At 43.9% G+C, this 20,083-nt stretch overlaps 2 non-coding genes across 2 annotated transcripts; both read left to right on the top strand.

Annotated features, from left to right (window-relative positions):
- The first annotated feature begins 16,884 nt into the window (after nucleotides 1-16,884).
- LOC111824238 lies at nucleotides 16,885-16,964 on the top strand. The gene has a single exon (XR_002827309.1). It is a non-coding gene; the product is annotated as a small nucleolar RNA U2-19 (small nucleolar RNA).
- Nucleotides 16,965-17,359: 395 nt separating this feature from the next.
- LOC111824237 lies at nucleotides 17,360-17,423 on the top strand. The gene has a single exon (XR_002827307.1). It is a non-coding gene; the product is annotated as a small nucleolar RNA U2-30 (small nucleolar RNA).
- Nucleotides 17,424-20,083: the final 2,660 nt, after the last annotated feature.

Below are 20,083 nucleotides of genomic sequence, written 5' to 3'. Positions count from 1 at the left end.
AGGGCAGCTGATGGAAAGGGAGAGGAGAGTGAGCATACATTGGAGAAGTTTCTTTGGGAAGGAGAGAAGAAAGGAAAGTAGCAGGAAGGGGTTTGGGTTGAGACAGGTGTTTTTTGTTCTATCTGAAGAGAGACTTGAGCAACTTTAATGTAAAGGGAAAGGACTCCGTGTCGGGAAGCGCTGAGCATACAGAGGAAAGGGACATGCTATAGTGTTGGGCTCTGGAAAGAGCGGGAGGGGCTGAGAATCACACACAGGGCCTGACCTCCCCTCTGGGTAGGAAGCATCCACTGAGGGATGGGAGGAACGGAAGGAGGATGGCGCCAGGGAAGGTGGGGCTGCAGCAGGAAGTTGAGGTCTGCAGGTCACATGCAGAAATATGTGGTGGGGCAGGAAGGGTCAAAAGAGAGTGGAGAGGGTTTGAAAGAGAAGAAACTCCCAACTTAGTGATCTCGAAAGAACTTCCTTCATGGGCAGTTTGGAGGAAAGGTAACTGCGTGGAGGGAAGAGGGGAAATGAAGAGGGAAGAAGGAAGAGGGTCACAGCCAAGCCCCCAGTGTCTGCTTCCTGCGTACCCTTCAGCCCGTCTTGGCTCTGGTCTCCAAGCTCATAGCCAAGGATGCAAACAAGGTGGGTCTGAGACAGGAGCTCCCAGTTTCTGGCTTCCAGATAACTAAGAGGGTGTCCTTTTAAAGACTCACAAATATTAGCTTACCACGAGAACCAATCCATTTTTGAAAACTCTCCTTTTGTTGTGGCATCATGGCGATTCTTCCCAAGGTTGACACAGGCAAATAAAATAGTGCGAGCATCCACTAAAACTTTAATGCAGAAGTATATCAAACGTCTTTTGTTCCTTAGGCTTTTCTTCTCGGCTAGAACAGGACCTAACTGTTTAACTTGTGGTTAAGGATTATTTGTGTGGGGCACCTTGGTAGGTGAAATGTAGTGGATTTGGCATGTTGCCCGTGGAACACTGGGCAGGAGCTCCAGTTACAAATTGCAGCTGTATAAAATAACAGGAAATGTGGGGCTTTGAAAGATTCCACTGGAAAGATTAATTATTTGGAAAAGAGTTATGCAGCCGCTCCGTGTGTTTTTGGAGAAAAGGTGGCCCGCGCCATGTTTAATAGCGCAAAAGAAAATGTTGCCACCGGGCTGAAGAGGGGAAGGGAAGGAGCTCTTTTTTTTCTTGCAAGGGCTCACATTTAGTTTTAAAACCATCTTCATTCTCTTTTTGAGAAGACAAGGAGTTAGAAATGAAAGCCAGATGGAATCCCTGAAAAGATCTGAGGCTTAAAAAAGAAAAGATCTGGATTTCCTAATTCTCTGAGATAACCTCCCTATTTGTCTTTTTTTTTTTTTAATTTTTATCACTACCATCCTCCTTTCTGACCCTTAACCTCTAACAATTTCCTATACATCAATCCACCATGGACATTCATTTTCCTATAGGCATAGGAATGTTACTCAGATAAGTTCACAATATTTGGGTGGACATTGACTCTGGATTTAGCGACCCTGTGATGTCCAGAAGGATAAACCAACATGTATTGCACAGCCGGGACCTCTCCAACTGACCAGCCAGCCAACACCCAGATGGGTTTGAGCACCATTTTCTGAGAACAATGTGTTTCTACACATTTGAAGTAAAATAATTCGGTCTCCCCAGTGTACCTGGCGAACTGTCAAGAAATTGGAGAGGACTCAGTATTTTGGGGGGGAAAGGCATTTTCTTGAGTTCCAGAGACATCCATCTATCAATATATATAGAAAGGGAGTATATATTTCCAGGTAGGTTCATCACTTTGTTTCGTCTTGAACATCATTCATCTGAAGTCGGTCCTGGAGAGATTTATTTGAAGGTTTGCTTGAGTAATGGAGGGAGGAAATTTTCTCCCTTGGTTTCTACATGTCTCGGAGTTGACCCTGACCACCAAATATGAGAAATGTTTATCTGACATGATCAGGGAGTGGGATGTTCAGGTTAATGAATTGCTATTTGGATTGATAAAGAGCAACCATTTGGAAACTGTATGTGCAGTAGACGTGCTTCAGCCCCAGTTCTGATGCCGCAGGACTCAGACTTTCTGAGATGCCCGGGACGGCAGGACTCAGAATTGTTCAGTGCCTCAGGTCATTACTGGGAGCAACAGTTACCTCATAGAAAGTTGATGGGTAGTAAACTGGGCATTTTCAGGGTAGTTCTGCTCAATTGCTAATTGAATTTTTAAGTCAAAGATGAACCGTTTTGGAGAGATTATGATGGAAGTTCATGATTTCCCTTCATTCCTAAGATCTAACAGCACAGTCTCATGGCCGGCTCAGATATGAAGGGAGAGGAGGAGTAGGAGCCTTGTCTGCTGTACCTATCGTCTCCATTTTCTATACACCCCCCTCCCCCACCATTATTTTCTGTGCACCTGGGTATGTACCCTGACCGGGAATTGAACCCCTCACCTTCTGCTGTACAGGATGACGCTCCAACCAACTGAGCCACACTGGCCAGGGCCTAGCGTATACATTACATGTAATCTTCATGAGAAGCCTGCTTTCAAATGAAGAAAGTGAGGCTCAACTTCCTGCTCAGTGACAAGCAGCATCATTTTAATCCCATCCTGTCTCCCCAAGCCATGCTTTTTTTCTTTTTTACTTTTGGATCCAACAGATGAGCAAACTCCAGGCAGAGAGACTGCAGGGCTTGCTCTGAGTCACACAGGGTCTTTCATTTTATTTCACAGAATTGATGTATCTGCAGGAAGGTGGCCTCAAAGGAGAGCCTCAGAGAGAAAGATAATGTTGAACACACACACACACACACACACACACACACACACACACACACGGCATGGCTCAAGCTCTTTGGGGCATCATTCTGTTCCTTTTCCTGTATGTATAGTTCCTGGGCATCTTGGGGGAAGGTGGGGTGGGGCAGCAGGTAGATCTAAGCACTGCATGTATTACCCACGCAGGTTCTCTTGTCTTGGATTAATAGGAAGAAAAGGGGGTTAAATATAATGTGGCCTCAACACAAATTTGACAAATGAAATTGAAATCCTATAGCCTAATAGTTGCATATTTTAGAAATAAGTAAATATTTACTGATTCTTTTCTGATTAAAAGTAACACATGCTCGTGAAGAAAATTTATGTGACACTGCGAAGTATTACAATTTTTAAAAAAGGGAAAATCCTACTACCCAAAGAGACTAATGGGGTTTGCTTGTTTATTATTTTAAAGCTGACAAAGGGAAATTGTACCTTTATTTGCTCCATGTGGCTGTCCTAATTGGGGCTGAGGTTGCAGACATTTTCGTTAATCCTTCTCAGGAAGTAAGCAACAGGACAAAGAAGACTGGCCTACAAAACCCAAATTCAGTGCTGTTCTTGGTCAAAACTACTCTTTTTCCTCAATCCTCAGTTAAAAGTCGGTCTCTTCTCTTAGTTCAGAGCTAACAGTGATTTACAGATTTGATAAACAATTCCTCCATTGTATTGGGGCCTCAATAAACGCTCTGAGTGGGAATGGAATGAAACAGATGGTCAATGGCATCAGGGATCATGGTCTTCAATTTTATGAAATCGGGTCTGACTGAAGCATTAAGGCAAACACATGGGGTGGGTCAGACAGATCTGGTTCTGCCTCGTAGTTGTTTGACTTTGGCAAAGATTCCGATAGAAGCTGGCACCAAATATAAGGTAGCCCTAAACTTTCCCGTGGGGAATCCTCCCATAATATTTTGGATAATCTGAGCACATAAAACTTTTAGTGAGATGGATAAAATTGTGATATGCTTATTCAGTTTATGAATTTAGTTATAGATACATGCTTAAAGCCGTTTATACAATGTGATACATTAATTTGTAAATGCTTCTCCCACCCCTCACCCCCACTCCCGTATTTCGTAAAACAAAGCTAGTCAAACCCTTCACGTGCCTCATGGTCATCAGCGTCCTCCTCGTCCCTGGGGCGACTTACCGGGCTCTCTCACTTCCATCCGGATTGTTGGAGGTTCTCCTGGACCCTGTTTGGGATGCTGTCGCTGGAAATTTTATCCCAAACCACAGAGTGCCCATTCGCATAGCATTAGTCAGTCCATGTTTTCACTGGTCTTTCCAACATAACTTACTCACTGTTCTGCTTTTCAAAGGGATCATAAAAGGCTTGTTTATAGCAACTTACAGCATTGCAAATGTGAAGTCATATTCCCAGGAATAACTAACAAACTGTGTTACATTTTTCTTACCGCCTTTTGTACCGAGCCAGCGATCTCCGTAAGCTTCCAACACTAGCATTAATTGAGGTCATTTCAGGCTAATGTAGTCGTCAAATGGTACCATGGCTGTTAAATATAAAGAAATTTAGAAAGCATTGGAGGTTAACATGGTGTAAACATTGCAAGGACTCTGTGATATTGTGATTAATATTAAGAAATAAATATATTTGGTCTTCATCCCATTTCTGGCACAAAGTTCCAAAAACCATTGAAGATTCCTAAAGATAAGAGCCATAAAGGTGAAATGAGTGTCTTTTGTTAGTTCTATAACAAGGTCTTTTCAAACACTGCAGAGTTTATTTTAATGAGGTGATTTTTGGAAAGCCCCAAAATAACCTTAGGATGGGGGCCGGTTGCCAGGAGAACCAACCACAGGATTAGAGAGTTGGGATTTTTAGTCCCACCCACCTGACCTCTGGGGAAGGGAGAGGCACTGGAGGGTAAATCAATCACCAGTGACCAATGATTTCATCAATTATGCCCAAACCCAGTGGTTATTTAAGCTAATGCGTCACACCCAAGACAATACTCCAGTCCTTGGAGTAGTGCTCCACACATTGACTTCAAAACCCACCTAAGTTTGAATGTATTCAGACAAGATGCTGATTTTGAATGCTGCCACCTCCACCCCCTCTGGGCAGAGCCCCATTCCTTTCCAGTCTGGGTCTCAGGACCTGAGCTATGTGATGTCCCAGCTGAGCAGCTCAGAGGTTTGCTCTGGGGGACCAGTCTGGGTCTGGGGTCGGGGTGGGAATGCTGGGGCTGGGGGTCACACAGAGGTGAAGGGGCCCAGGTATTACTATGACAACCTCTGAGAATAAGGACTAGCAGCCAAAAGTAGGTTTGAGTCCAAAAGCCAAAATAATGTTGAAGTTAGGTGGCAATTCAGTGAACAGGTTAGAACCCAAGTAGAGAGAAATGACAAGAAAATGAATAATCAGTAAGGACATGGCCAGAAAATTAAAACTGAATTCATATTGACTTAAATGGGTATTACTCCACCATCCTGTTAATTAAGGGAACTTGACTACCAGCTATGTGCATGTGAGTATATGCCCGAGAGATTCATGTGTTTAATGGGGTGCAGGGGGTGCCAGCTTCTGCCCTTAAAGAGCTGAAAGAACAGGATCAATGAAGAAGGAGAAAGCAAACATCTGCTGAGCACCAGGCATACCAGGCACCACAGGGCTCTGGCTTGGCTGCCAAAGGGCCTAGATTGGAAACCCAGCTCTCCCGCTTGCCAGCTAGCTAACCTTAGCCCTGGTAGTAACACCTCTGCTCTGTTTCCTACTTTCAAATGTGGATACTAGCGCCTGCCTCGGGGGCTGTGGTGACAGCTGAATGGGTTAATGCATTTTGTGATGGGTTACAGAAGCCACCAGTGATTCACTACTCCTCCCATTGAATAGTGGGGTCTACTTACTCCCCCCCGTGAGCCTGGCTGTTCCTGTCACTGGTTTTGATCATGTGATTGGCAGAATAATGACACCCCCTCCCCAATATGTCCTTATCCTAATATCCAGAGCCTGTGAATATATTATGTTCATAACAAAGGGGAATTAGAGGTTGCTAATCAGATGCCCTTGAGGTGGGGAGACTATCCTGGGTTACCCAGGTGGCCTAATGACATGACAGGGGTCTTTAGAAATGAAGAGGGAGGCAGGAGAGTCAGAGTCAGAGGGACACAGGAAGAGAAAGACTTGACCAGCCATTGCTGTCTTTGAAGATTGAAGGGGCCACTAACCAGGTAACGTGGACAGCCTCCAGAAAACAGAAAAGGCTAGAAAATGAATTCTCCTTTAGAGCTCTCAGCAAAGATCACAGCCCTGCTGACACCATGGTTTTAGCTCAGTGAATTTTTAGATTTCTGACCTCCAAAACTGTAAGATAATAAATTTGCGTTGTTTTAAGCCACTAAATTTCTGGCAATTTTTTGCAGCCACAATAGGAAACCAATACTAGCCAATAGAATGGAGCAGAATTATGCTGTGTAATATCTAAGGCTGGGCCTTAAGAGATCTGCAGCTTCTAACTTCACCCCTCTTGGAAGTCAGCTGTCATGTAAGCAGTCCAACTATACCAAGTCACCATGCTGTGAGGAAGCCCAAGCTTCCACATGGAGGAGCACCAAGTTGCCAGGCATGTGAGTGAAGCTTTCTGGTCCTTCCAGCCCAGCCTAGCCACCAGCTGAATGCAGTAGAATAAAGGGCCCCAGCTGACATATGTAGAATAGAACCATCCAACTGATCCTGCCTGGATTCCTAACCAACAGAAATGTAAGCAAATAAAATGGTTGTTGTTTTAAGCCCCCAAGTGTTAGGATTGTTTTTCATACTGCGATAGAGAGCCAAAACTCTTGAAAAATACTTAGAAAGGAGCATACCACATATAAGCATTCAATATGTTGATTATTATTATACTAACTTAGTTTTTCATGTATAAACTTCTCAATAACTCTGCTAAATGGTGTCTTGGTCCATTTTGGCTGCTATAACAAAAACAACATAGACTAAGTAGCTTATAAACAAACAGAAGTTTATTTCTCACAGTTTTAGAGGCTGGGAAGTCCTAGATTCCACGTCTGGTGAGGACTGGTTTCCTTGTTCATAGATGGCAAGTGAGCAGTTAGGGGCAATGAGGCAGGCAGGTGAGTGGTTAGGGGCAATCAGGCAGGCAAGCAGGCGAGTGGTTAGGAGCCAGCAATCCCAGATTTCGAGAGGGATGTCTGACTGCTGGTTTAGGCCGGATCCGCAGGGTCAGGCCTAAACCGGCAGTCGGACATCCCCCAAGGGATTCTGTATTGCAAGAGGGAGGGTGAAGGCCAGGCTGAGGACTCCCTCCCCCTCCCCCCCGCACAAATTTTGTGCACTGGGCCTCTAGTTTCCAAATAAAGTCACATCCTGAAGTTCTGAGTGGACATGAATTTTGGGGGCACACTACTCAACCCAGAGCAGTCCCTCTGTTTCATACTAGAAAACTAGAGATGTCATTAGGCAGACTATGCTCAAATGAGCTTCAGGCAAAAATTCAGAGGGGCAATAGTATAAACCTTGAGGAGGACAGGTTGGGAAGACTTCAGGTAGAAGGTAAGATTGAACCTCCACTTAGACATTTTATAAATCTCTGACAGTTTGGGAGCTGCAAACGAATGTTGCTGAGTGCTATTTCTCTGGGTCAACCATGGAGGTGAGTGTTGCTCGCTTTGAATAAAACTCTCAAGCCATTTTAGAAGGTCCCACAATGAGGCTCCATTTTCCATTCGCTGCTCGTCTTGTCGGCACCTTTTGTGATGTGATTCTGTCCTGATGAGCCCCTCGCTGCAGGTGGGGAGCCCCTGGACACATTCTCCCTAAAACCTGCTCTCCTCTGGGAGATTTATTTATGGAGGAATGTATTTCAGAAGTTTGGTATCATGTAAGTCTCAGCGAAACTACTTTCAAATGCCTACAATGTGGATATTTCAAAATCAAATCTACGTGTGAACAAGACCAAGCTTGCTAGCCTCGTGAAGACATTGTGCATGCCAAGTTCAAAAGAAGAAGACACCGCATCTTAGGCTACTTGATCCAAATACAAAACAGAATGCAAAACATTATTACTAGTCCCACTGGTTCCAATTTTCTTTAACCTGCATGGGCTCTGGGGTCAGGCAGACCTGGGTTCAAGTCCCATTCCTGCCAGTTAGCAGTGATGAGACTTTGATATGCCTCCCCTGAGCCTCAGTTTGGAAATCTACAGACTGGTCCTACTACCTACGTCAGCAGGCTGCTGTGAGGATTCAATGAAAGAGTAAAATGCAAAATGCATTGAGCAGTTGAAGTTCCTTAGTAGGGCCTCACAGTGCTAACGTGTTCAGTTCCGGGCCCTTATCTTCCTGCACTGACATGGGTGCCAAGGCCAGATGTGGGTTAGCTGTCACTGAACTCAGCAGAGTCCCCAATTTCAGGCTTGTGCATCCTTCTCTTCTACCACCAGACTTTGTCCTCGGTACACACGAAGGGTGGGCAGGGAGACCCCGGAGTTGGGAGTTTAGAAATAGATTGGACAACGCAATGACTGGGGACAAAAGAGACACACAAACTAGGCAAGAAAGCTTTTCCCCCTCTGGTTTGCGGTGGGCTCTTTGCCCCTTATGAAAGGAGGGTGAGTCGGTGACGATCCTGCAGAGAAGAACGAAGGCTCCCCTGCCTGGGCAGTGGGCATGAGGAAGGGGCGCAAAGGGGTCTGCGGTGACTCAGCAGATGACTCAGGAGAAAGGGTCTGAGCTGTCCCCTCGGGCCTAGTCGGGAGAACAGACCAAGTCAGACACGTTAGCAGCAGTCACAGAGCTAATCTGAAAGTGGGGCCACAGTGTCTGGCCCACCTCACATAATAATTAGTGCTAACATTTACAGAGCCTTTACCCTGGTTATATATCAGCTCATTTCATCTTTATTATAGCTCTACCGGGGCTTACTGTCATTGCCTTCCCTGAGGCCCAGAAAAAGTGTGTGGTTACCAGTTCCGAGAGGAGATCCTGTGATCCTCAACCTCCTGGTGGTAGGCCCCTGAGGACTTACTTTCTTGTCCCCACCCCCCGCCAATCCTGGGTCCCTGACACTTGACTGTGACCCAGCCTTTGGAGGACATGTTTCTGCAGCTCAGCCTTAGCACCCCTTTGCACAAGCTAGTGGTAGTTGCCCCTCCGCTATAGGTAGCAGACACTGTGACACTCGACCAGTCCTGCCCCTTCTGGCCTGACCTCTGAGAGCTGGGAAAGGACAGGCAAGATTCTGGGAGTGAAAGAGGGAGGTGAGGAGATTGCCCCAACCCTCAAATATACAGCAGTTCCTGCTGTCAGAGAGACAAGAAGTTTTAAAGAGACAAGCCTTTTGTTCTATAATTATGGTAAGAAATGTTAAGGGCAAATACCACTAGAAAAAAAATGTTGGCACTGGCTCGAACTCACACGATGTCTGAATGATTCTGAGATCTGAGTTCAGAGCAGGAAACAAGCAAAGACTAGGGCCCAGGTTGGAAGTATGGATGAAAAGAACCCACAGAAGGAGGAAGAGGCAGGCAGAAAGGGAAGGCTTGATTTAATCAGAATGAACAATAGTTCCCTCAACTAGTCCTGTCTGGAAGAGCTCCTGAGAGCCATCTTCCAAAATCTCCAGATTTCAGCCGGAACAATGCTGGGGAAGCAGCTGCCTGAAGGAAGGGGGTGGGTGAAAGTATTGGACTCATTCACCGGACACCGATTTGCCAGAAAAGGAAGTGGGGGTGTTGGGGACATTATTTCCACTTCCTGGATACATAGTCAAACAAGAAACAACTGAGTTCCAACAGGACAAGGCAATAAAATAGGCGACCACCACAGGTGGCACCACACCCAACACATGTCAGGATATAGTAAGAGTTAGCAGTAGTATTTTTAAGGCTTCCAGAAAGCAGTGCTTTGTTACCATCTTAAATCTAAAGGACAACAAAGACACCTTAAGAATGCTTTTAAAAAATGTTATTGATTGATTTTATAGAGAGAGGAAGGGACACACAGAGAGAGAAACATTGATTTGTGGTTCCACTTATTGATGCAATCATTGGTTGGTTCTTGTATGTGCCCTGACCCAGGATTGAACCTGCAACCTTGGTGTATTGGGACGACGTTCTAACCAACTGAGCGCCCGGGCCAGGGCAAGAATACTTTTTTTAAAGTCAGCTCCAAAATGGTTGAGCTGTCCTTGTTGCCTTATAATAAGATTAAATGAGTTGTGGTACATTCAGACAATGGAATACTAGGTGACCACTAAAGAAACCTGCTTGCTTTCTATGTATGGGTATGGGATGATGACCAAAATAAATGTGAGAAAAAGCCAGAATACCTTACAGAGTATGCAAAATACATTTCAGTACATTTGTACAAAATAATAACATGTCCATAGTCTTGCAGATGTGTAGAATGTCTCTAAAAGAATACACATGAATGTGTATGAGCTATTAAAGATAATAATGGAGTTATAAGTCAGGATAGTAAGCCTTAGCTGGTTTGGCTCAATGGATAGAGCATCGGCCTATGGACTGAAGGGTCCCGGGTTCGATTCTGGTCAAGGGCATATGCCCGGGTTGCGAGCTAGATCCCCAGTAGGGGAGATGCAGGAGGCAGCTGATCAATGATTCTCTCTCATCATTGATGTTTCTATCTCCCTCTCCCTTCCTCTCTGAAATCAATAAAAATATATTAAAAAAATAATAAGAAATTAAAAAAATGAGTCAGGATAGTGATTCTCCTTGTGGAGACACATGAGGTGGAGGGCTTCTGGGGTGCTACTAATGTTCTGTTCTTGACCTGGGTGCTGGTTACATGAGGTGTCCAATTGGTGAACGCTCATTCATCTGTATTTATGATTCGTGCACTTTTCTATGTTATGTACTCCAATACTAATGTTTTAAACTAATTTTGAATAATAAATAAAATAAACAAATTATATGAAATATATTTTAAAGTAACTTTGAAAAATAATGAAGACATAACTCCAAATTCACGCAATCAAAGAGGTTCTCAGCCCCTTCCCCAGCAGATTAGTCCTGGCAGTTACGCACCCGCCCCGTTCAGCACAGGGGATGAAAGAGGCTTAAGTTTCCACGGTTCCCAATCTGGCCTCCTTTACTCTTCCTTCACACTGACCTCAGCCTCTTGTTTATCAATTGCTCCAGGACTTTTTTTTCCCCCCCAAACAGATTAAACCACAGTTGTTCATCTGTTCAACAAAGTCACCCGCTGTGCTGGCTGTGGCTCCCCAGGGCTGAGGTGTTGAAGAAAACCTGCTGGCTGGGAAGCTGAACGGAAGCTGTTTTATTTCATGCCTGTAGTTTTCAATAGGAGCAGGCATAGTTCTTTTAATTTAAAAAAAAAATTTTAAAGAGGTGAAGACAATTAGTTGATCCTTTTCATTGAAGAGAAAGAAAAAACAAACAAATCTCCTGATACGTGGTGGTGACATTTTTCCTAAAGAGTCACAGGTTGCCCCAGAAAGAATGACATTTTTCCTAAAGAGTCACAGGTTGCCCCAGAAAGAAAAAAAAAAAAAATCAAGGCCTTTCCAACCCCATTTTCAAATGTGATCTTAGGCATTCCCTTTGAGGGAAGTTGGGTGTTTGCCCAGGAAGTTCAAAGCACCAGCCAAGATTCACTCACACCTGGGATTTATAACCTCCTGCAGCAGGGGCAGGAAGGGCCCTGGCATTGATTGGTGGCCTATTGTGTGCCAGGCACTGTGCTAGGCACTCCAACCATTATTATATTCCTTCCTATCACAATAACTCTGTGAAATAGATTGACAGAAGGAAACCAAACCTCTGAGGTCATATTCTATACACACCCCAATATATTATGGCTTAAAAGAATGCTTTATTATTATTGCTGAGGATTCTCTGGAGCTCAGTTGGGTGGTTCTCACGTGGGGTCTCTCACGTGTTGCACCTAGATGTTGGCTGTGGCTAGTACGCTTAAGGCTCTACTGAACTGGATGTCCAAGCACAACTTTGTTGAACAAATGCTGGCTGGGTTGTCACCCAGAGTGCCTCCATGGGGCCTCTCTCAGAGGGCGTGTCTCAAGAACAAGTATTCTGAGAGACTCAGGCAGAAACTGCAGATCTTCTGTCCTAGCATCACTTCTGCAACCTCTTGGTCAAAGGCCCAGCCCAGATTAAAGGAGAAGGGGAATAGACTCCATCTCTCAATGCCAGGGGCAGTAGAGAAGAATTTGTAGCTCTCATTAATCTATCATATCTACAGAGTAGTGAAGCCAGAACTTGAACCCAGGTTGGCCTGACTCCTCCCATTAGTCACCTATAGGCTTAACTATGAGCCTGCTTAACTATTGGAAATGGCCACTATTGATCCTGGTGTTGGAAAAGAAAGTTGGGTGACAATATCAACACCACTTAGATGCCTCTTGATAAAGAAGCCAGTGTGGCTTGGCTGGCATGGCTCAGTGGTTGAGCGTTGACCTATGAGCCAGGAGGTCACAGTTCAATTCCGGTCAGGGCACATGTGGGGCGTGCAGGAGGCAGCTGATCAATGATTCTCATCAGTGATGTTTCTATCTCTCTCTCCCTCTCCCTTCCTCTCTGAAATCAATAAAAGCAAAAGATAAAAAAAGAAATACTATTTGGAATCTGAGCAAAGGTCTGTGAGCTTCAAACATAACGTTACCATGTTTCCTTTTAGAAATAACATCCCTCCCCCCGCCCCCCCTACCCGCCACGTTCTCCTGACACTTGTCCTTGGCCACTGTCCCTACGGTAACCTACCCTCCTCAAAGACCCATCTGCACACCCATCTTTGGTTCATCTCTGCTGTCATGGCCAGTGCTTCTCCAGATTTCTCTGCTGTGTTATCTGGGACTATAAGATTAAGTTATGAATGGGCTTCCCTGGGGTGTATAAGAAAAGCCCAGTCATCCTGGAGCACTGAGGTTCTGTCATGCAGGTCCGTGAGGGAACATTCTATGGAAAATTGAGGTTTGCTCCCAAGAGGGGAGGAGAGGGTGCTTCATTCCTTCAGTACCATTGCAGCTTTCATTCATTCCTCACACATTTCCTTGGTGCCTGTGCTGTGCCAGGCACTGCCTTCTTCCTCTTTTCACTCTAAGCACCTCTTCCCTGGCCTCACCTACCTTCTCGCCTTTGAGGGGTTTCCAGACTCCACCTCCAGTGCAGAGCCTCCTGCTTCAATGAATAGAGAAACTTTACCACTAAATTTGAGAGAAGTATTTTAGAGTCAAGAAGAGGAGGCAGGGGGAGAGGGGGTGGGAAGAGATCAACCAATGAACTTGTATGCACATATGCATAACCCTTGGGCACAGACAATGGGGTGGTGAGGGCCTGGGGGGCAGGGGAGAACAGGAGTGGGCTGGAAGAGGTTAATGAAGGAAAAAGGAGGACCTATGTAATACTTTCAAAAATAAAGATTTTTTTAAAAAGAAAAAAAAGAAATAAAAATTTAAGAAAAAAGAGGAGGCAGCTTAAAGATTCTGAACACATCAAATTGGAGAGTTTAAAACCTAATTATTCTTTAGACATGGGCCTCTAAATGGCTTCAATCAATATTTATTGAATGATTAAGCAAACGTTACAGTCACGCTGTTGGTAAATAGAAGGATTTTTCTAATAAGCTAATCATTAGAAGAGATTGCAAGAGGGAGTTAAACTTAAGAGGATAGTTCTCACACCTATTGTTTTAACCATTCCAAATAATAGGCTTTGTACAAATTTCAAGTGTGCCTTAGGTATTTGTTAAAGAAAGTCTAAGCCTTGTCTCCATTAGACAAGATTTCAAATTAGTTCGTTTGTGTTGGCACTTAAAAGTGTGGACGAAAAAGGTGGGGAGGGGTTCTATGGAAAGTAACTTCACAGGGTGATCAGATCATAAATTCCTAACTGGGCAGGTCATGGTGGGTGGTCACGCCCCAGGCCTATAACTTCTTTAGTGTAAGGTTTTAAGCCAGCCTTATCCATTGTCCATCTAGGTTAATACACCTTTGAAATATCAGAAGTAATAACCCTCCAAGTGGGCATTAACCCTCAAGAGAGCACATAATCTTGTTCCAGCCTTCCTCACATCCCCTCCTTAACTTCAAATGCATAAAAGAAGCTGCAAAACTGTCATTTTCTGGAGCATTTGGGATCTTGTTCCCTGGCATATGTCACCAGTTTGGCTCAAATAAACTCATAAAAATTCTCTACAGGCTCTGACGTTCTTACGTCGACAAGAGGAATAACAGTGCATGTCTTTTAAATAGCCCTTCTCCAAACTTGGCACCAGTTCAAAATGATCTTCACTCCTTTCTCACCATACACCCAAGTGTCCTGGCAAGGCAACTCTTAAAAATACAACCTACTGTCTTAATCTGTCAAATAGAGAAAGTAATGGCAGCTGCATCATCGAGTGGTCATTGAGAATCAAATGAGATTTGTGACAAGAAAATATTTTGAGAATTTACACTTTTTTTTTTTACCCTATATTTATTTTCTAGGGTCCCTTGGCCTATTCCCAATTCAGTCTGCAGTCTTTCCTTATCATCTTGAAGTCAGTAGCATTTATTGCCTCAGGGGAGGAGTGATAAGACAAAAAAGCCAGAAAACTACTTAGGAGTGGTAAAAGTGAGGACCTGTGACCTGCAAAATTTAACCCTTGAATAACTGAAGCATAGAGTTTGTGCCATAAATTTTAGAAATGGAAAAACAGAGAACTAGGCATATAAGAATTATCAAGAAGGAAGGAGAGAGGCAGAGAGGAGGCAAAACATTGGTAGTAGGGTCCCAGAGAAAGGCGCTTTCCCCCTGGGAGGTAGGGGGATGATATGCCCCCTGGAAAATGGGGTGATGGTCTACCCCCTGGGAGGCGGAGTGATGGTGTGCCTCCTGGCTCCAGGACAGAGGAATTTGTCCAGCAGAAGGACTGAGAGGGAGACGGGAGAGTCTGGCTCTTTCCAGGTGCTGGAAACAGTGGCTTGTTCTTCATGAAGCGGGAGGTGCTTCTGAGTTAGCAGGGAGAACCAGGGCTTTGAAGTATGGAGCAAAGAAGCAACCCAGCAGGGGCCAGATAAAATATCAAGTCTGACAATGAGATTGGCAAAGTTAATTTGTATACTGTATTGGGACCCACACAATGGAGGCTGCCCATTCTAAACCTAAGTCAGCCCCCACTCACAGGACATACCAGTCAAGGAAACCAAACATACACAAACCACAAGCCTTTATTCCTTGAGTAAAGGATATCAAACTCAAATTGTTTCGGTTTTGGCATTTCAAATGACATGATGGCAGCTACCACTATGGATAGATGAACTATAGGATACGAAGTACCAGCAATTCCCCATCACCTAGGAACTTAGACAAAATTTGGCATAGAGCAGAAGTAAAAATCAATTGAAATTAAGTTTCTGCCAGAAGAATGAGCATTTAAAATAGAAATTAGAAATTAAAGCCATTTATTTAAAAAGTAAATTAAATTGAATTATTCAATTCCACATATCTCGTCCAGACCTTGAGATTTACTCCCACTCTAAGATAATGTGTGTGAGTTCCGGGTATATAATATGTGCTCAATAAATGCTAGTTACTATTATTATTATTATCTTAGATTCCAGGACAAGACACTGAAGAAGGTCCTATTGTAACAGAAGGAAATACTCTGCCTCTCTGACTACATCTTGTTGAAGTCTGCTTTGTTCCCATGGCCTTCAGGCTAATAGCTTCTGCTTTGTCTTGCATGCAGACATGCTAATCATTAGAGGAATTCTACTTGCTGCCTGACTATTACCAAAACAGCCCCCTACCAGAAAGTGCCTCTTCCAAGGAGATAAGGAAAGTACGTACAAGAATAATGATTATTTATCAAAGATATGCAAGAACCTCATGATTGAACTCACATCAACTAGCAGGATCTTCCTCAGACCCCTGCTGACTCCCAGATGGGAGTGCGATGGTACATCACCTATTGCCCTTCCCATTTCCCCCTCCTTTGCATAAAAGAAGCATGAACTCTGTACTTGGGAAGTCAGATTTGAAGAAGCACTAGGTCTCCCATTTGCTTGGTTAGTGCCTTCTTAATCAACAAACCTTTCCTTACTTCGAAAGGCCAAACTCTGATGTTTGGAGTTTGGCCTTTGAAGCATCGGGCACATGGACTTTGTACCAGTAACGCTATTGCACACTTTAAGAAAGTCTTATTACCTTCCTTTTGAGAACTAAAGAAGGAAAGGGGGTCCATTTTATTCCTACCAGCAGACACTCAAGTTAGTACTTTGAACAGTTATGGTGGGAAATGGACCATTGACAACCCAGAGGGAACAGCAGTGGAGAGTCTCCTTGACTGGCTGGGTAAGTTCTCTCTTTACTCTTCTTTCTTAAAACTGACCTCTATAGAGAATACTCTGTATTCATCAAGGCAGCTTCTTTTGGGGCACACCGTAAATCTACACATCCCAGTTTATCTTGGAAACATAGATGGGATCATGTGATCAATTCTGACCAATGGAAGTGGGGAGAAATAAGAGGTGTCACTTCTTGAAGCCTAAAAGCCTTTCAGGTGACTCTCTACAACTGGAAGAAAAGGGCTCTGAGGACCCATGAAACATAGCCACAGACAGGAGAAGCCTGGACTCCTGAGAAGCCCGTATAGGAGAGCCACAGAACTAGGACACTTGGCTTGGACTGTCCACTTAGTGAAAAATGAGCTTTCCTTTGGGCTAAGCCATTAAAATGTGGGGGCTGTCTGACAAAGCAGTCAACTCTAGTACACACTGTGTAAGTGTTAGAGCAAGTTTTCCAAATGGGATTGTGGTTCATACCCCTGTACCCCCACCTGCAATCCCTGTCACCAAATTGGACTAGTTTTAGTCCTCCCAGAAGTCAGTGTGTGAGTACAATTGCAGCTTACTTGCCTCCTCAATGTTCTTTGGGATTTAGGCACATAACAACAGTAAACATGAGATGGTTTCATTTCAGGAACTTGCAAATCCTAGGTTGAGAGAGTTTTAGAAATGGAAGGCACATTTGTAGTCATCTGGTTCAACTGTTAAAACAAGTGAGGAGGTTTTCTGAGATCTGCTCTTACTAAAGTAGGTCAATAATGAAAATAGCCAAATCTGAGCATCAAAAGACCTTCCAGTCTACCTGATGTATGATCTCTATAGTTCTGAGAAGCAAAAGCAAAAAGTAATTTAAAACAATAAGGGTGTGTGTGTGTGTGTGTGTGTGTGTGTGTGTGTGTGTGTGTAAAGGTGACAGTGTATAATTGAGAATTTGCTAATGAATGAATGAGATTCAGGCGGGGGGGAGGGGGGGAATGGGGGGGCATGTGTATGAAAGGCTATGAGCAATGATGAAAAGGTTTTAACTCACCCGGTGTGGCTCTGTTTATGAACCAGAGCTCATGGTTCAATTCCCGGTTGGGGCATGCGCTCAGGTTGTGGGTTCAATCTCTAGTGCAGGGTGTGTAAGAGGCAGCCGATCAATGACTCTCTCTCATTATTGATGTTTCTCTTTCTCTCTCCCTCTCCCTTCCTCTCTGAAATCAATTTTAAAAATTTTTTTAAAGACAGAAAAGGTTTTACTACCAACCTTTGTAATTATGAAGGTTTCTACACTTGAACTGAGCTCAGAATTGGGGGGGTAGAAGGAAACTAGTGAGAAGGAAACCAAAGCCTTGTTGGACAAAGTACTGACTTAAGGCCATAGGCTGGATAGTACTGGAACCCAAGTCAGCACCCACATCTTCAGAGCTCCCTTCAATGTGCCTGCCGATACATCTGGACATCCAGCATTAACCACTCATGCTTTAGAATTAGAGCAATGTGGGTTAAAACTCTGGGTTCCTCTCTTACCAGGTGGGTCATCTCTGAACAGCATTTAACCTCATCTGTAAAATAGAGATAATAATAATAGGACTTTCCTTTTAGGGTTGTTATATCAACTACACAGATTAATGCATTTAGAGTGCTTAGTAAACATCTGACCCTAGTAAAATTTTATGATGTTTTTGCTGCTACTTAAAAGAATACCAAAGTTGTATAAAAACAATGCAGCAGCCTTAACAGAACAACACCCCACACAGCTTGAGGATTACTTCCTCTGTGAACAGAAAGCATTATATATTCATGCTTTTGAAGAACTTCAAATGTATTGATTCTTTTTTTTAGCGGAAGGCTTTTGATAAACAGCAAATGCAGAGAGAGACTTTCTCTGAACTCCCCTTACCTGTCTAAAGACAGATCCTCCAAAAAGAACTCAATTGCTATAAATTGCCTCCCTTCTTCTCCCCAGGATTTTCATCAACATGGGAAGATAGACTGATCACAGGAGAGGAGACTAGAAGTCCACAACACACCCAGACAAACTTTGTCACACACTATCATATCTCCCATCTATTCTACGAATCCATTCATGTTTCCTGAAAATTATTTACTCTCCCCTAAATGATCTATATCCCCCTTGCCCTTCTCCTAATAAGTTAGCATATAAGCTTTCAAATCCCATTACTTTTTTGGATAATCACTTTTTTTATGCCTCTGCCCATGTAATATTAAAAATTAATGAATTCGTATACCTCTTCTCCTGTTAATCTGCCTGTAGTCAGTTTATCTCATAGACCCAGCTATTGAACCCAGGAGGGTAGAAGGACAGTCTCTCCTCTCCTACATTTTATTTGGGACATTGATTCCTTACCTCATATGCATGTCCTCTGCCAGATGATAAATTTCTTTCTTGATTGATTGATCAATTGACTTTTAGAGAGAGAAAGAAATACTGATTTGTTGTTCCACTTATTTATGCATTCATTGGTTAATTCTTGTATGTGCCCTAACCAAGGATCAAACCCACAGCCTTGCCGTATCAGGACGATGCTCTAACCAGCCGAGCTACCCGGCCAGGGCCAGATGGTAAATTTCTTGTCACCTTATCTCTTTCTGAATCCCTCAGAGCAAGGAGTCTGATTTGCACAAAATAGGTGCTCCCTTGGAGCTTCTTGGGGAGCAGAGCCTGGCATGGGAAGATGAATGTAAAGAATTTGTGAGCGTCTCACACCCCATTCTTGGCTAAGGTTGACCAGGCATGCCCATGCCTGCCTTCTTCTTCAGGACTCTAGCTCCTGCTTCGATGAAGAAAAGTATGGACTCCTAGAAGAAATATTCATTTGATGTGAACCCAAAAAGGAATTTACTTGCTGAAATGGACCTTCCATGGTCAACCAAGGTCCCAAATTTTATGACTAGACAAGTCTAGCAGCATTTACTGACAGGGCTCCTCATGTACCCTGTATACCTGAAGAACCTCAGACTGAACTCTTAGCTTCCCAGGCTATGCTCCTGCCATCTGAGTCAACCTTTACAAGGGAGTTCCTGGTTTTGTCTTTTAACAATGGACTGAGATCTGTCCCGTCCAATCAGAACTGCACAACTATATCCTCATTTGCATCTATACTGACCAATCAGAATGCATGCTACCAAATAATCAGAACTGCACGATTCGGACCAATCAGAACTACATGAATTTGGAAATCTCATTTACATAAAATTGGACCAATTGGAAATCTGAGCAGGAACTTTCTCCATAAAAGATGGCCTCCCCTTTGCCTCAGGGAGCATTTCTACTGGAAGCTGCATTTTCCTAGTTTGCAAACTGTTTTACCTGAATAAAGTCTCTTCTTTTCTGCACCTCTTTGGGAAATTGAGTTACAGAAGACAGCCACTCCTGAATGGCTAAGTGGCCCTTATAAGAAAAGATCTTAACCTTGATAAGCTCTAGAGAAGGTGGTGAACCCAGAAATGCCTGACCAGTTCCGGGCACCAGCTGGCAGACCTAATATACTGGGCTCTTGCGGTCTATCGTCTTCATGCTCAGTACAAGAACTGCTTTATGAAACCCAGAAGGCTGGGAAGTCTTGAGAAGTCTAACTCCTTCTTCCAAACGTGCAATTCCCAATTGTGTACATCCTGCCTCTAGATTTTGTTACTGGAAAGGGACCTGGACCTTGGGGGGTCTGCCTAGAGCCAGCTGGTAGTGTGTGGGTTCTTGACTTCATGCAGGAAAAATTTCACAGCATGAGTCCAAGTGACAATGAGGAAATGTTTATTAAAGCTGGGGATGTAAAACAAGAAAGGGCCTAGTATAGAAGAAGCAAAGGGCTGCCCTAGCTCTCTGGGAAGTCAGAGAAAAGGGGGCTGTGGGAACAGGTTCAGGGGACTAGCCTGGGATGAGCTGCTGCTGCCCGTTGCTCCCCAGGTTGCAAATCTTGTGGAGTCCGTTAGAATTTAGTAGGAT

The sequence above is a fragment of the Myotis lucifugus genome, unplaced genomic scaffold, assembly GCF_000147115.1.
Source record: "Myotis lucifugus unplaced genomic scaffold, Myoluc2.0 scaffold_6, whole genome shotgun sequence".
Taxonomy (NCBI): Eukaryota; Metazoa; Chordata; class Mammalia; order Chiroptera; family Vespertilionidae; genus Myotis; species Myotis lucifugus.
The sequence above is the reverse complement of the archived record's forward strand: the minus strand, read 5'-3'. Positions and strand labels throughout refer to the sequence as shown.